This window comes from Electrophorus electricus, chromosome 21 (genome assembly GCF_013358815.1).
Source record: "Electrophorus electricus isolate fEleEle1 chromosome 21, fEleEle1.pri, whole genome shotgun sequence".
NCBI classification, from domain to species: Eukaryota; Metazoa; Chordata; class Actinopteri; order Gymnotiformes; family Gymnotidae; genus Electrophorus; species Electrophorus electricus.
Window position 1 is genome coordinate 15513076 of NC_049555.1, and position 18961 is coordinate 15532036.

Here is an 18961-nt window from a genome sequence, read left to right on the forward strand (position 1 = left end):
ATAAACACCTCAGTGTTCATAATCAGCACTTAAGAATAATAAACACCCCAGTGTTCTGCCTCTGCACTCAACAGTAATATACACCTCAGTGTTCATGATCAGCACTCAACACTAATAAACAATTCAGTGGTCATAATCAGCACTCAGCACTAATAAACCACTCAGCATTCAGAATCAGCACTTAAGACTAATAAACACCTCAGTGTTCAGAATCAGCTCTCAACACTAATAAACACCTCAGTGTTCAGAATTAGAACTCAACAATAATAAACACATCAGTGTTTATAATCAGCACTCAAGACTAATAAACACCACAGTGTTCTGCAACTGCACTCAACACTAATAAACTTCTCAATGTTCATAATCAGCACTTGACACTAATAAACACCCTAGTGTTTATAATCAGCACTCAACACTAATAATCACTGCAGTGTTCTGTAACTGCACTCAACACTATTAAACACCTCAGTGGTCAGAATCAGCACTCAACACTAATAAACACATCAGTGGTCCTAATCAGCACTCAGCACTAATAAACACCCCAGTGTACATAATCAGCACTCAATGCTAATAAACACCTCAGTGTTCAGTCTTAGAACTCAACATTAATAAATATCTTGATGTTCAGCATTAGAACTCAACATTAATAAACACCTCACTGTTCAGCATTAGAACTCAACAATAATAAACACCTCAATGCTCATTGTTAGAACTCAATAATAATAAACACTCCAGTCTTCAGTATTAGAACTCAACATTAATAAACACCCCAGTGTTCAGTGTTAGAACTTAACATTAATAAAAAATTATTTGCTGCTGGGGGGAATCTCTTCATCTGCATTTCTCATAAAGGTAACTATAATTTGAAAAGGTGAGAATGACTTCAACACACACTGAACAAACCAAGATCATGTGACTCATATACACTTTCATTTTCCCTCTACTGAAGTATTTCTATTTTTATAAACTTTATTTCCACTCCACTCCACATCAAAATAAAATATCCTTATTTTGATTCTGGTGTGCAGCATATGTTGTTTCTGAGTGAATAAATATCAGAGTCTAAAATATCAGAGTCTAAAATTTCCAACATTATATTATATAATTAGGTCCAGTTTAAAATTGAAACACACCGATTAGACTTCAGTGTTCATTTTAATTAGCTGATTTTTTGACCCATTGTGATCATAAGATGTAATAACTGTATAATTCTGTAAAGAGCAGTGAAACTCAAATAGAATGAAACCTCTCAAACATCTCCCCATGTTAAATGACCTAGGTAACTTTAGTCTAAATTAATATAACTCATTTTTTTAATGAGACAGAAATGAATAAAACAAAAAACATTAAACAACAATAAAAACAGGATGTAGATGCTGCATAACCACTTATTTATGACTTGCGCCTCATTAAAAGACAAATAAATCATACAGTGTGTCATAATGTGTGTATGTGTCTGAATAATTAAAACAGAATATACAGTAGGCCATGAGAATAACATAATGGTAACAACAGAGGATGATAATAAAATGTTTGGACTTTAAAATATAGGGAACATTTATAAACAACAACCAGTACCATGTAGGGTTAAGAATCCTAGAGTAGTTATCTTTATTATTGTAATGTAATAATTTTGTTATATTTAAGTAACAGTAACAGTAGTTGGCATTGTGTTCCATCAAATTGAAGATTGAGGTGTCACCAAACTATTTGGATGATCAACCCTGGAGGCACACAGTGACCCTCAATCTGAACCCACAGATCTGCCACTGCAAAAGAGTGGAAAAAAAGAGGAAACAAACAAAGAAACCAACCAACCCTGATGTATTTTGTGACTGGACTGTAGAGGAATGAATGATAAAAAACTTTCTTGATATGAAGACAAGGGCAAAACAAAATGATTGAGAAATCCTTCATTTTAATTAAAGACCAGGAATAAATAATTGTGGATGGAAAAGTCATAAAAAATCAAAGACAATTACCTGATAATGTAGTATATTTAAACACATTTGAATTTGTTCTTTAATTCAGTGTAAAACTGAAATGAAAGATTACCACTTTTTTTTGCAATCATGGTTTATATTCATTTTTCAGTTTTGTGTACTTTGTCGATCACTGACCAGCAGTCCAGTAAGAATGATCTTCACTCTGCATGCACTCCTCAAAAAATACACCCACTCTTCCTCTCTCTTACTCCCTTTCCTTTTCTGTCTCATGCCCTCTTTCATTCTCACTCTCTTATTTTTTTAATATGGGCCCAGATTATAAAATAGGGCTGTATTCCTGTGCTGGAGTTAGATCTGTATTCCTGCAATCTAAATAATTTACTCTAGAAATTTAAAGATAAATAAAAATAAATAAACATACAGGTTATGTAACAGCTGACACTAAAATGAGTCTGAGTGTCAGTATGAGTCTGAGTGCTCCTCAGTGTAATGAGTCTGAATCTCAGTAGAATGATTCCTCCTCATATATGGAGTCTCTGATGAGGAAATGGCTTGATCGCGTGAAGCTGGAGCAGACAGGAGCATAATGGCCTAACCTAACTCTTGTTTAAGTGACTGAAAATAAAACAATTTTTGGCTTATTTTAGGAAAGCTATGGTATACCCCCCCCCCCCCCCACACACACACACACACTCTCAGCTGTGTGCTGTAGCATCCCTGGGGAACAGTCCTGACTCATGACTGTTCAAGCCGAGTCCTAGCTCAGCCACTGGGAATGGTGTGCAGATGCTGACTTCACTCCGTGGTTATTCAGGTTAATTTGCTTGGGTCTGGTTCTGTAATGTTGTTTCTAGATTGTAGCTTCTATTAGCAAAAAAGAAAAATGTCATATGTAAATATGAAGAGATTAGACTGGGGATGGAGGAAATATATGGCTGAGTGCCATTGTTCTGTTTGTGTAGTGTGTATGATGTCTGTTTGTGTAGTGCATATGATATTTATATATGTAGTGTGCATGATCTCTGTGTGTGTAGTGTGTATGATCTGTGTTTGTGCTGGTTAAATGGGTGAACTTTGCCCCCTGGGTAATGGGAGGTGTCCATCAGTCATTTACATTCAGACCTCACATTCTGCTCTCAAACATAAAACATTATAAGAAACCTTAACCAGATTAAGAGATCACAGGCACTACAAACCAACCCTCTGGAGTGACTCCATAGCTCAAGTTTTAAAAATCTATTTATTTATTTATTTATATCGAAGTTTCTAATGGAAAATGATTTTTCCAGTCAGGCCTTTCTGGGATCATTCAGAATATAATGGGAGAGTGTATAATATAATGAGTATAATGGGAGCGTATATCATTACCTCACATTTAATGTTGTGGGTCATTACCTCAAATTTAATGTTGTGCCACATCAGTAGTGAAGTGTCAGTGAGATAAATGCTGTATATTTGCATAAGCATACAAGTCTCCTGCTGTTAATAATATGAGATTTGAATTTGATTAAACGTCTGATATATGCAGCATGCTCTGATGGTCACAAGAGGACCTAGCAGGGCTGAATGCAGCAAAGTTCTGACCTAAACATTTTATTCTCAGACTCCACTGTCACTTGAGCTGATAGTAAACAGTTTATTCTCAAAGCTCCATTCCTTCCTGTTTAAGCAGCAGTAGGAAGCGGACACCAGAGTGAGAGCACTCCTAATGTCAGCATTCCTTACACTGAGACATGTACGCTACTGTCATGGGCACCCTGCTTATAATGTCAAACAAATACAATGAAAACAGTAGAAATCTGAGGTCTAATTAATTACCCTTATTTTACAGTTCAAACATTAAAATGAACTCAAATAGAATCTAAGGCAAAATTTTGCACATTCTTTAATCTTCAAACAATTAATTACTGAACTGTTTTGGCACATTTTCTGTGATTGTTATGTTAGCTATTATTTGTGTTGAGGGGTTAATTCTTGAGTTCTGGAGTAGCTTTGTGTTCAGGGGTTGGATTGTGTGCTCTATGGTACTCATAGAAATTTAACCTTTTAAGAGAATAATCCATGTAGGTGAGATAATGTTAGAGATGGGGTGTTTGTCTAGATAAGATAGTGTTGCAGATGTAGTGTTTGTGTAGGTGAAATACTGTTGTATATGTGGTTTTGTGTAGGTGAGATATTATTGTAGATGTGGTGCTTCAGTAGGTGAGATAGTGTTCTAGATGTGGTGTTTGTATAGGTCAGATAGTGTTGTAGATATGATGTTTCCTTAGGTGTGATTGTGTTGTAGATGTGGTGTTTCTGATAGTGAGATAGTTTTGTAGGTGTTTGTCTAGGTGTGATATTGTAGATGTGATGTTTGTGTAGGTGAGATAGTACTGTAGATGTACTGTTTCTGAAGGTGAGGTAGTGTAGATATGGTGTTTGTAAAGGTGAGATAATTCCACTACTATCTCAACTATACAAATCCCTTATCAAGAACACTAGCTCACATATACACACATCACATTTACAACACTATCTGACCTATACAAACACTATATCTACAACACTATCTCACCTACAGAAACATCACATCTACAACACTATCTCATCAAAACAATCACTACATCTACAACACAATTCCACCTAATCAAACACCACATCTACAATAATATCCCAGCTATACAAACAGCATATCTACAATACTATCTCACCTTCAGAAAGACTTCATCTACAACACTTTTTCATCTAGTGTTGTAGATGTTTTGTTTGTGTCGATGAGATAGTGTTGTATATGTGGCTTTTGTGTAGTTGACAGTCTTGTAGATGTGGTACTTGTCTAGGTGAGATATTATTGTAGATGTGTGGTTTCTGTAGGTGATATACTGTATTTGATGTGGTGTTTGTGTAGATGAAACAGTGTTGTAGATTTGGTGTTTGTGTAGATGAAAAAGTGTTGTAGATGTAGTCTTTCTGAAGGTGAGATAGCATTGTAGATATGCTGTTTGTATAAGTGGGATATTGTTGTAGATGTGGGGTTTCTGTAGGACAGATACTGTTTTTGATGTGGTCTTTGAGTAGGTGAGGTAGTCTTGTAGATGTGGTGTTTGTGTAGGTGAAATAGTTGTAGATGTGTTTGTTTTGTGAGATAGTGTTGTAGATGTGGTGCTTGTGTAGGTGAGATAGTGTTGAAGATGTGGTGTTTGTGTAGCTGGTATATTGTTGTAGATGTGGGGTTTCTGTAGGTGAGCTACTGTATTTGATGTGGTATTTGTGCATGTGAGATAGTATTGTAGATGTGGTGTTTGTGTAATTAAGTTAGTGTTGTATATGTGGTGTTTTTGTAGGTGAGATAGTGTTGTAGATGTAGTGTTTGTGTAGGTGAGATTTTGTGGTAGACGTAGTGTTTGTATAGGTGAGATAGGGTTGTAGATGTGATGTTTGTAGGAGTGAGATTATTATAGATGTGGTGTTTGTGTAGGTGAGATACTGTTTTTGAAGTGCTGTTTGAGTAGGTGAGATAGTCTTGTAGATGTGGTGTTTTTGTAGGTGAAATAGTGTTTTAAATGTGTTTATTTTAGTGAGATACTGTTGTAGATGAGGTGCTTGTTTAGGTGAGATATTATAGATGTGGTGGTTCTGGAGGTGAGATAGTGTTGCAGATGTGGTGTTTCTATAGGTGGTATATTGTTTTAGATGTGGGGTTTCTGTAGGCGATATACTGTATTTGATGTGGTATTTGTGTAGTTGGGATAGTGTTGTAGATATGGTGTTTATGTAGGTGAGATAGTTTTGTAGATGTAGTGTTTGTAAGGGTGAGATTATTGTAGATGTGGTGTTTCTATAGGTGGGATATTGTTGTAGATGTGGGGTTTCTCTAGGGGAGATATTGTTTTTGATGTGGGGTTTCAGTAGGTGAGGTACTCTTGTATATGTGGTGTTTGTGTAGGTGAGATATTGTTTTTGATGTCGTGTTAGTGTAGGTGAGATATTATTGTAGATGTGGTGTTTGTGAAGGTGAAATAGTTTTGTAGATGTGGTGTTTCTGTAGGTGAGAGTGTTGTAGATGTAGTGTTTGTATAGGTCAGATAGTGTTGTAGATGTGGTGTGTGTATATGTGAGACAGTGTTGTTGATAAGGGATTTGTATATTTGAGATAGTAGATGTGGTGATTTTGCAGGTGAGAGTGTTGTAGATGTGGTATTTTTATAGGTGGTATAGTTTTAGATGTGGGCTTTCTGTAGGTGAGATACTGTAAGTGGGATATTGTAGATGTGGGGTTTCTGTAGGACAGATACTGTTTTTGATGTGGTCTTTGAGTAGGTGAGGTAGTCTTGTAGATGTGGTGTTTGTGTAGGTGAAATAGTTGTAGATGTGTTTGTGTAGGTGAGATAGTGCTTAGATGTGGTGTTTGTGTAGAATAGATAGTGCTGTAGATGTGTTTGTGTAGGTGAGTTAGTGTTGTAGATGTGGTGTTTGTGTAGGTGAGAGTGTTGTATAGATGAGATAGTGTGGAAGATGTAGTGTTTTTGTAGGTGTGAATTTTGTGTAGGTGACAGACTTGTAGATGTGGTGTTTGTGTAGGTGGCATAGTATTATAGATGTGGTATTTGTGTTGGTGAAATAGTGTTATAGTTGTAGTTTTTTTGAAGGTGAGATAGTGTTGTATATGTGGTGTTCGTGTAGGTGAGATGGTGTAGATGTGGTGTTTGTGTAGGTGGTATAGTGTTGTAGATGTAGGGTTTGTGTAGGTGAGATACTGTATTTGATGTGGTGTTTTTATAAGTGAGTTGATGTTGTAGATGTGGTGTTTGTCTAGGTGAGATAGTGTTGTAGGTGTTGTGTTGTGTTTTGTCTATGTGAGATATTATTGTAGATAAGATTACTGACAGAACTCTGAACACACTCTTGCATTTATTGAAGTTTTCATTTAAACTGGGTCATGTGACTCTGAAATTATTTGAGAATCCCAGCTAATGCTAAAAATCTTGGTTTCAGCAATAGGTTCAAAAACTCCAGCACTTCATTGCTTTATGACTGTGAAGATCATGTGACCCCAGGAGCTCTCAGATATGAGCACTACTGTAAAGCAAGTGAAAGCAGGGGATATTCATCATGTAGTTTGCCTCATGAAGACCTGAGTAATAAAAGTAGACATTTATAATATACAATTGTACACGATGACATTTACCCTGAAAATGTATGTGTGCTACAAGCATGGAGAAAAATGCAGAGTGGCTGAAGAGAGGGGAGGTTTTAGAGCAGTTTGGCTTAACTAGACTGTAGTTTCTTTCAGGCCATTTTGAGAGTCTGAAATAATGCTGCTAAGCTCTGACAATTAATTCATGATATAATTAATTCTACAGAATGTCAATAGTGTCAAAGTAATTATAGGACACTAAGTAATCTAAAACTACAAATGGACAATATTGACAAACACACTGAGAGAAAGGTGAAAACCCATCAGCAGATAAATATTTTAATTACTGTATTATTGGCCAGCCTCCACTGCCAAGCCCCATATTGGACATATTGCCATGTAGTCAGACTGTAATGGCAGGATAATGAGAGGTGAGCACAGTTATTTGTGGCCCCAAGAGAAGTAATGCAGCCAGAGAGCCAGTAATGGTGCCCTAGCCAAATCTTGAGCCCTCCAGAGAGGAACCTGGAGATCTCCAGAGAAGAACCAGAGAAGTGTGTGTTCTCAGAGACCACAGGACAATTAGCAGGTTAACAAAAGTGTGTCCTTCACTTTATAATAATAAAGTTATTAAAGTTGTTTTGAACACGTGCCCAAATACTGGCTTACATTCAAAAAAGAGAATTCTCATCACGTTAAATTTACAAAAATATATATTATTAACAGAACATAACAGAACTAGCATGGCACTGTACATGGAGAAAAAAGGGCAGATATACCAAAGACATGGAGTGCTATGTAAATGGTGTACATGACCTGTTTGGGGTTTCTATTACAGATTTCACAGATATTTCTGCAGGGATGAGTGTGGACTATACCAGGGAAAGAGTACTGCTCAGTCCACTGCACCTGACCCCCAACATGGTGGTCTTACAGAGAGAGAGAGAGAGAGAGAGAGAGAGAGAGAGAGAGAGAGAGAGAGAGAGAGAGAGAGAGAGAGAGAGAAAGAGTGCCACTAGTCTGATGACCTTTTTTTGTACTGCCTTTTCCTGTTGTGCGGTGAAGCTCCACTGGCTTGCCCACGGCCCCCACTCCACACTCCCCCCTTCCACGCACCCCCCCATGCCCCCCCCCAAGATTATTAGGTCTTTACTATTTAAAAAGCTTCCCAGACCTCTTACAGGAAGAGAATAAAGTGACAGGCAGTATTGGGGGAGGAGCTGAGGAGAGAAGAGAGAAGGTGATGTGAAGATGCAGGTTCTCCCTGGTGCTGCTCATAGCAGGTGCCCCTCCATTGCTCCCTCCTCCCTCCATCATCCCAGCCTTCCCTCCATCACCCCCTCCTCCCTCCCTTTGCTCTCTACCTCCTCCACTATCTCTCTTCACTCTTTTCTTCATCCTGGCCCAGCTGCACTCTTCATCAATACTTTATAGTGTCGTCCTCCAGAACACAGGTGTGTCGCCGTCAGGCATGCAGACGTGCCACTGTGCTTCCGTTCATCTGACAGGGTCCTGGATCACAGCTCCTCACCTCCCCACTATAGACCAGCCAACACCACACGCCATGACAACCTCATTCTGGATTTCTGACTCTATATGATGAATGAAATTATGGAGTTGACCCTGAAGCTCTTTCCTGTTTTCCATTGGCCCAGAATAACTCAGGCTGTCATGATACCAACACGAGCAGGAGAAACTAGAAGCAGGTTTGTTTTTCTGCTGGAAAAATATGTGGTGCTTGTAGAGACTTAATTACATATGTTACATGTTTCCATATTTTACCACCAAAATAGAGCAGTGTGCAAATATTTGCTTGAAAAAGCTCTTCAGTGTTAATGTTTCAACCAACCAGTTATCAAGCATGGTGCTATTGACCTGCTTTGGGGAAGCTGGGTAACATCTAGGAAGTGAGAAGAAGATGAAAATGTGCAGTGACGGACTGATATGTGTGATAGGTTAGAGTTAGGGTGAGGGTTAGGGTTAGGGTTAGTGTTAGGGTTAGGTTTAGGGTTAGGGTAAGGGTTAGGATTAGGTTTAGGTTTAGGGTTAGATTAGGGTTAGGTTAAGTTAGGTTGGGGGGGGGCTTGCCACTCCTCCTTGTCCAGTAGCTGAAGGCTGGAAGGCTAGGGTTAGGGTTAGCGTTAGGGTTAGGGTTAGGGTTAGGGTTAAGGTTAGGGTTAGGGTTAGGGTTAGGGTTAGGTTAAGTTAGGTTGGGGGGGGTTGCCACTCCTGCTTGTCCAGTAGCTGAAGGCTGGAAGGCAGACAGAGTCTTCGCAGACATGAACCAGTGAAGCAGGAAGCTCTCAGTGTTCTTTCTACTGCTCCAACCCCTGGGGCCCCACTAAACTCTTTCTTTCACATTCTCTCTATCTCTCTCTTCCTCCTATCTCTCTCTCTCTCTTTCTCTCTCTCACTCTATCTCTCTCTCTCACTCTCTCTCTCTGAGTCCCCACAAGCCTTTAATATTCCATTTGGAAACACCAGAATGACAGCATTCATTTATGAGAGAGGCTGAACAGTGTGTATCACCCTGAGGAACTCCAGCCTGGTGTTTGAGGAGAAACGTATTCGTTTACATGGAATCATTTGGATTCAAGGACACAAGTCTGTTTTTTTTATGCAGAGAGCAATACTGTAGGCCACAGCCAAGAATACCTCCTTCTGAGTGCCTGTGGTTCCTGTAAGATGCAACTGATTGCGTTTTCCATTTCTTCTTTTTGTTTATTCATGCTAGATATTTTGATACACATTATGGCGCACTGGGTAATATGTGGTAGAACCATTTTAGTAAGAATTCATTTCAGGGTTTCACTTTATTCTGTGAAAGGATAATTGCACAATATTGTGAATTTTGAACACACAGGAAGTGATGCAATGGTTCAGAGAATTAAAACTGTGATGTAAGAATAAATAGAAATGCTCCTCCTCTAGCATACCTGGTAGAGCAGGTAGAGTCAGGTGGTCACAGCTACAGGTCCCACAGCACCTGTACTGTCTCACTGCTGTCTGTGAAATGCTGGTGTACATAGTGAAACTCCAAGTTCAGGACCGATATGTCATTCAGTGCAGAACCAATATATGTCACCTAATCTTCCTTAGCTAATGAGATTCTATACTGTTTGGGAGCATTTTTGGTGATATGAGTTATAATGATCTAGATTTTTAATTAAGCCTTGAACTGTGAATCTGGACACTTCGTCATTATGATACATTTTTACAATAAAGTTCAAAGCATACCCGAGTGTATGTTCCAATATTTTGTGTTTTTTGGGTTCACTGGGTTAATTATGACATGGACATTTCAACTTTCTACTTCTTGATGAAAATGCATTTGCCTGAAAGGAGACCTTTCTTAAAATGTATTCATCAGTAAAGCTCTGGGTTCGGTAGTAATCCCTGTTCTGTTGTAGGGTGGATTCATCAGGAAAGTTCGGGGTTCTGTAGTATTGCCTCTTTCTGTTGTAGTGTGGATTCATCAGGAAAGTTCTGGGTTCTGTAGTATTCCCTGTTACTATTGTAGTGCGGATTCATCTGGAAAGTGTTGGGTTCTGCTTTGTCACTAAGGTCTGTTTTTGTTGCTTGTAGCATTTGCCCAGAGCTGCAGAGTTCTTAGCAGTTCAAGTCTTGTTCATGGTTAGATTTCCATCAGAGAAAAGTGGCTGTGCTATCTTTCTGAGGCTGGGAGACAGCACTCTGACAGCTACACTCACAGGACAAGCTCGAAACTATTTTTCTACTCTTATTAAAAGTTTCTCTCTGAGGGCTGGGGCACTTTTTCCAGTCAGCCTTAAAGTGGGAGGAGGGGTTTGGTGGGAGCCAGACTCCCTCACCTCGTTAACACATTTCCCACATACCTCAGGCACTGTCAAAAAAAGGCTAAAAGAATTTAGATGCATTACATCTACGTGAGCTGCCATTCCAAAGCTAATGCGTTTATGGGAATATTGTAGAGACATGTTTGTCACAGTTTGGTTTCTCTGAAAATGATGGGGTGTCATATTTCATTGTGCTGCAGCTCTTCTCCATAGAGTATTTACGCCTGTCAGGTAAAATTATATCCCAGTACAAATGGGCAGACTGAGCACTGAGGAGATTCTGTGTCTAAAGTTTCAGGTTTTGTCCACTAATAATTCTTTCCTTTATGTCAAGACCCTCATGATAGCATTGAGGAGGTTGGGTAGTTTACAGAAGCACGTGAATAAATCCAGACTGTGTTGTAAATGAGGAGTGTTAGCAAAACAGACATGAATGAGATTATAAAACAGACTTAAATGATATTATAAGCATAGCTAGACAGACAGACAGACAGACAGACAGACAGACAGAGAGACAGACAGAGAGACAGACAGATAGACAGACAGATAGATAGATAGATAGATAGATAGATAGATAGATAGATAGATAGATAGATAGACAGACAGATAGATAGATAGATAGATAGATAGATAGATAGATAGATAGATAGATAGATAGATAGATAGATAGATAGATAGATAGATAGATAGATTTCACAGACATTTTGGAACAGTTTTGGTTATCACTAATAAGCTTTGATTATAAACATGTCCAAAACATTAAATCCTAACACACCAAAGGACATGGACATGTTTACATTAGTGTACAAATTACAGCCATCTATTAATGGATATGACCTTAAAAATATCTCTGGCACAGCAATTACCAGTAATTTTCGGAGCATCCGGCATTCTGAAACAGCATAATCGCTTTTCCAGACATTTGTCCTCGTGCTCTCTCCTGCCATATGTGGGTGTGTACCTTTGAAACACCCATTAGCTGTTTTGTGTAGTGGTGTCTGTTGTTGTAAATTACAGAAATTACATAAAAACAAACTGTCCAAGCAATTACCAGCTGCAATCTCTATCAGAAGTCAAATTTAAGCTGAGTGCTAAAGGAAGCTTGTTTAGTATTTCAGGACCCCCTACAATAACTTTAACTATGCTCTAACCATGCAATAACCCTAAACCCTAACCTTTAATCATACTCTAACTAATAACTAATACCCTTTACACTGACCACAATTGCAACCATTCAATACAAACACTGTAGATATGAAGAATTTGGACAAACCTCAAAGATAAAGGCACAGAATTCTGGACAGTTTCTGTCACTAGAAGCTGGAAGGACTGGAGTGTGTGATCTTATGCACTAAGTAGCCTCACCATCCTCTGGTCACTGTCCTAGTCCTGCCTGATCACCAGCAGGAAACTGAACCATCATCCTGCTTGAGGAGATAGGAGATCTCAACAGGAGATCACCAGAGAATCAGACCATCAATCAGACCATCAATCAGACCATCAATCTTACTCTCATACAGGACATTCTCTACTCTTACAGGATGTCCTCATACAGGACATTCTCCTCTTTTGATAAAGGCTTTTTCCAGGCTTGTATTTTTAACTTCACTAATGTCACTGCTGCACCTGCAGTAGTTTCAGGTGCTGCGCCTCCTTTGAATTACACACACATCACGTGTGACACATGTATCCTTGGACCCTTTAAATTCTCAGCTTTACACATTACTGGTCTCGTGTTCATTTGTGTTCCTGATTCTGGTCCTGTGTGTTTTTTATTTTGTTACTGTGCTAAATAAATCGCTGTCTACACCAGTGACCTTCATCCTCCTCTAATGACCTTCACACTCCTCCAGTGACCCTCGTCCTCCTCTAGTGTCCCTCATTCTCCTCCGGAGTGTCCTCCAAGACTAATGGGACGTATGTCTTATAATAAATGTAGTTTAAGTCATTTTGAGTTAATTAACAGTCAAATCTTGTCCTTAGTCATACGTTTTGAATTAATCCAAATCAGATTTTTACAGTATTCAAATTTTGCATAATATTTTCTAAAGTAAACAAGATATATATCTCCTTCAGAGAAAGCATACCTGCTTTAAACTCCCTCTGTGTTCTTCCCAGCTTAGAGAAATCACAACTTTAGGACAATGCTGCTCTCTTTCCACCAGACAGCACAGACAGCACACATACAGCACACATACAGCACACAGAGAGCACAGACAGCACACAGACAGCACACATACAGAACACATGCAGCACACATACAGCACACAGAGAGCACAGACAGCACACAGACAGCACAGACAGCACACATACAGAACACAGACAGCACACAGACAGCACAGACAGCACACATACAGAACACAGACAGCACAGACAGCACACATACAGAACACAGACAGCACAGGCCCCACATGCCTCTGCTATTCACTCAGCCTCACACAAGTGTACACACATTCAGGCACATGCACACACATTCAGGCTCACACATAAGCACACACGCACATGCACACACACTCAGGCATACACACATGAACACACACTCAGGGACCCACCAAAGCACACATGCATATGCACACACACGCAGGCACATGTACGGGAGAGAAAAGTATTATTATGCAGAGAGAGAGAGAGAGAGAGAGAGAGAGAGAGAGAGAGAGAGAGAGAGAGAGAAATTGGATGAACTTGTTTTAGAAACACAGAGACAGGCTTTTCTTCAGTGAATGTATGGTTTGACTGGAAGTTGCTTTAGTTGACGCATATATGATGAGCTGAATTCTTATTCATGCAGTTTTTTAAACCACTGTTTTTATTTATTTAATTTCTATAAAAGAGACACCACACCCATTTTATAAAGAATACAAAGAAGCTTTCAGAGCTTTTTTTAAAAGACTTTTATTTTTATTTATATTTTTAAGAGCAAGTGTTTCCCTCTTATAAATATTTCATTTGGATCTCTGGTTCAGTTGCTTTCAGAGTAGTTCAAAACCCTTCCGTGTGAAGTCAGGTCTGCTGCCCTAGGCACTGTCGTCCCCTGCAGCTCAGTGTGGCCACATGCTAAATCTAGTGCAGTTCACACACAAGCTAAAAAGCTTTTAACAGTTCATGCACATGTTCAGGCAGTCACCATCGGAACCGAAGCCTGATTTAGTTAATTTGTGTGGTATTCTGTGTACAAGAAGCCACTAAACTCCTAGAGTGGGTTAAAATGTTAATCTGTCATTATACACTGGGAGTGGTGGCATTTAATTATTCCTTTAATCTATCAAACAATTTAACACATGCAGTTCTTTCAGTGTATGCATATATTTGTAGCACTCTATGTTAACAGCTGAATCCAAGAATGATGTCATATCTTATAATATTGGCCAAGGCCTTTTAAAAGAAGTCACATTTTATTCAGAAAGAAATGTAATATTGCATAACATCCATGACAAGGGTTCCCAGACAGGCCCATGGGAAACAAAGTACTTTTAGATTTTTTTAGTCTTCTAAAAGCTCTATCTACTTAGACGTATCTGTGGTTCTATTAAGTGCAAACTTTCATCTTTCTTGTACTAAGACTCACAGATGTGACCAATTTAAAGCTCATTTTCCTGACAGATATGTCAGGAGATTTTCGACAGTGCCAAGTCCATGGATCAAATTTATGTACATATATGAAGTATGAAGTTTCTTGGTGAAGGCCCCCCGTCTCTCTCATATATAAAGAAGATTCCAGGTGAGTAACGCAGTGTACTGTAGTAAGAGACGTAGAGAGATTCAAAACTGTAGTAAAGTGCACAGTTTCCAGAGAAATGGGACCTTTTGGACAGGGGTCCTTCATCAGCAAAGTGCTTTTCAATTAGTAGTAGGAGGAGCCAGTTTATATATAGTTTCCTCATTTCATTGCTGCCATACCAACAACTGTCAGATAACGCAGTGTCCATTACTATTAAAATGTGTAAGCACTGGAAACGACAAATCCTTAATTCTGATGGTCTGAAGGTGTTCAACACACTGAACAGAACAGCAAGTCTTCTCTTGGTTTCTCCAGTGTAAAGCTGATTACATCTGTTACAGTAAAAGAGTAGACATACTCATGCAGTGATGCATGAGGAGGAATGTGGGCTGAGTTATTTTGTGGGCTGAGTATAATGTGGGTTCCAGTTATTTTAGTGGCTGTGTTCATATACTTACATGTAGCACATGTAAGTCTGTCTACCACAGAAGTGTGTCAACCACTGCTAGCTGGGGCACTACGCCAGAGTAGTACACCAGCTAAGAAAAATTATGTGGTGAGAGAGGTCATTGGAGCAGGTGTCTGCCATGCAGGTGGAGCATGAGGGGAGATGGATCACTGTGCCAAAGTCACCTTTCCCCATTACTCTTCACCCAGTAGGTCCTAGAAGGGAAGCCTGAATGGTTAATATGAGGAGGAAAACTCTGTTTCACCCAAGTGTGTCATTGACTCAGCCCTAAAACTTAAAAGGTGACCTAATTTTGTTGAGGCCATGAATTCTAGAACATTTTCACTTGCTTCCAAAATAAAACAATTTCAGATGGAGATTCCATGGGCACAGACATGGCTGTGCGGGAGAATTCATGCTCTCTTGTGGTTTAACTTTGCTGCCATCAATAATACATGAACATAACAGATTCACTCCAACATGGAGGGATAGGGAGGGGGTAAATATATTCCCAAGAAATTAGTCTAGGAGACTAAACCAGCCTCTTCCAAAGCAAGATTTATATAACAGATTTCTTTCTCTTTTACCCCTCTGTTTTTATTATTAATGATTAGACTTTCCGAGCTGTGTTGGTTAAGTTGTAACTGAGTTCAGTGGGTAAGGCAGATGCAGATGGTGGTGAATGCACCCTGTGCTCTGATACACTGAGACATTTTCACCTCTGCAGGCATAAAATCAGATGTGGGTGGAGAACACCACCTCTCCTATCTTCCTCTGAACTGCTCTGACACAAAGGAATGCAACAAAAAACTTGGAGTTGACTCGCAGCTGTGAGGCTGCATTAATAATCTGGATTATACGGCTACTCGTGATTGTCAGGCTGTGTTAATAATTGGGATTATATGCCTCACTCGAGGCTGTGAGGTGAGACTGCGTTAATAATCTGGATTATTTGCCTCACTCAAGGCTGTGAGGCTGCGTTAATAATCTGGATTATGCACCTCACTCTTCGACTACTGCTGCTGACAGGGCACCATTTTTAATGAGTTACCCTTGAACAATCTGCAGCCCTGTGAAGCTTAAGGTATGTCTGAAGGGCCCTGGGGTTAAGGCACGTCTGAAGCCACGTCTCTGACGCCTCTCCTGCAAGACACTGTAAAGATGTCAAGTCACCAATATTTATGGTAGAGCAAATATTTGGAACATTAATTCACAGTCCTTTGTGAGACAAAACCATTTCACACAGAACTGGATGACGGAACTTTATAAATGTGGTTTTGACACGTGGTTTTGCATTGTGTATGCAATGACAGTTCCACTAGGAAGAACTGAGAAGCTGCTCTGTAAGAGATTATTTCTGTTAACTGCAAAGTAACTTTCAAATCAACAGTTACACACAACATATTTCACTGTATGGATCAATGTCACCATCCATAATAGTTATAGAACTGATCCTCACACGGTCTACCTGCATGTGTTCATACTTCACACGTGTTCATATTTTACATACGTGTTCATACTTTACACACAGGTCTGCAGACATTGCCAGTGTTTCAGTATGGGAGTCCTTGTGTCTCTTGTGTGTCCTCTTTGATATCCATTCAGTGTGGGAGGCCTCACATCTCTCGTGTGTCCTCTCTGATGTCCATTCAGTGTGGGAGTCCTCACGCCTCTCGTGTGTCCTCTCTGATGTCCATTCAGTGTGGGAGTCCTCGCATCTCTTGTGTGTCCTCTCTGATGTCCATTCAGTGTGGGAGTCCTCGCATCTCTTGTGTGTCCTCTCTGATGTCCATTACTCGACGGTTTTTCCCTCCTTCACTATTTGCATTTCAGATGTTGTCCTTGCTGACCACACCACCACATGTTGCCTGAGGGATATCTTTTTACTCCACATTTATTTACCTCCTCTTTAAATTCCTCCCACTATCTGAGTCATTTTTCTTTGAATTTTATTATCCCACTCATGTTCAAAATGTTAAAATATGCATAGAGGCTCATGGGGGCTATTGTTGGCTGTTGTGAGACATGCTGACTTCTAGAAGGATGATTCTGCCCAAACTTTAACGCTCTTTCTGCTAAAGGCTAACTGTATGATGTGGGGGTGGGGTGTTGTTGAAATGTATATATGTAAATAGTCAAATGCAACTCTGACACCTTAAGCAATTCTATATTTTGATATGGAAATTTCATTTGCATGAGGATTTACAGTAAGCAAATGCATAGTAAACAGAATAAGCAAGACTTTCTTGTTTTCTTCCAGTTTACAAACCTAAAGATTGCACATGCTGCTAGACAAATCTATGCTTTTAAAATCTGTATCTGTATTCAGGGATGGCTCATTCACACAGGACTGCAGCAGTGATAATGTAATGCACGCCATGTGTATATACTAAAACTGGACAATCCAAAGGAGACTAAATGTGATCAGGCAGAGTTTGACCATGTGCAGACTTCTTAACAGTGTTCTGTAGGGTGCAGGTTCAAAGCGGAACTGATGCAGCCCAAAGGGATTCGTATTTTCTGGGCTCCTTCGGGACTGAATGGACTTCACTGTGTCATCAGTTTGCCCACAAACACCTGAGACATTTAATTCCAACCCACTTTCTCCAGAGCGCATTACCGGAGGTCCAGCAGGGTGTGCCCTGCAGCTGGACTCAGCAGGGTGTGGCCTGCAGCCAGAGTCCACACACCCCAACACAACGGTCACTTCCATTTCCTTAAGAGAGCTAAACTCAGCACTGTAGGTATGGAAGCTGGAGACATTCCATCCTGTCCTAGTCTAACTCCAATGTCATTTACACACGTTCGCTGTTTTTACTTCATGGTGTACCTGGGTCTCTCCTAATGTCTCCCAATACCATTAGATCTAAATTCCTTAGTTGCCTGGAGAGCTCTTGTAACCAGATCATATTTTATTAATTCTAATGCACTTTGTGTATGTAGCATATCCCTATAATTCTCCAAATATTTATCAATTTAGCATTTGTCTATCTATCTTAATGCAGTGTTCATTAGTATTAAAATGTGTCATCACTGGAAACGACAAATCCTGATGGTCTAAAGGTGTTCAACACACTGATCAGCAGGTCTTCTCTTGGTTTCTTCAGTGTAAAGCTGATTACATCTGTTATAGTAACACGGTAGACAAACTCCCACAATGATTTGTGAGATGGATTGGGAATTGATCCTTTTGTTCTAGTTATTTTAATGGAAGCGTTTGTATATTTACATGTAGCACATCTTAAGCAATTACAGGCTACAGTACCACAGTCATTATTTGAACATTATTTTCTCATCTGTAGGAGGTTAGTGGAGGATCCTGAAGTGTTTAAGTATAATATCAACTACTGTTTTATTTGTAGGATGATAAGTCAGCACCAAGGCAATTCTTGTAGTCTTAACAGCATGTTGTTTATAGGTCAGTGTGTCCACTCTCTGAACAGGTAAAACACCAGCAAAGATGTCATGTATGACTTCCTCAGGAAACCCACAGAGTTGAAGATATTCACACATTTCCATACATTTCTGGTGGACGTCTTCATACTCACTGTGAATACGTCTCAGTAGCTGTGAGTGAGGGATGGAGTTTTTGCAGGCCTTGAGATGTGAAGAATTGTATTGTAAGTGGGAATGAGAGTTTATAGGTGTATAATATGGTGGTATTTAAACAAGAATGATCAAACTTCACTGAAATATCCAAGGAGGTTATCGTCATGTCAGAATATGCTGTACCCCATGTATATTCAAGAGGTGGCTTTCACTAAGACCTCTGAGTGTTTCCTGTGGTACATGAACTCCTAAAAACTTCTGAGCAGGTCCTGTTGTACATGAACTCCACAAGCCCTCTGAGTTTGTCCTGTGGTACATGAACTTTTTTAAGTCCTGTAAGATGCAAGGTGGGGCCTCCATAGATCT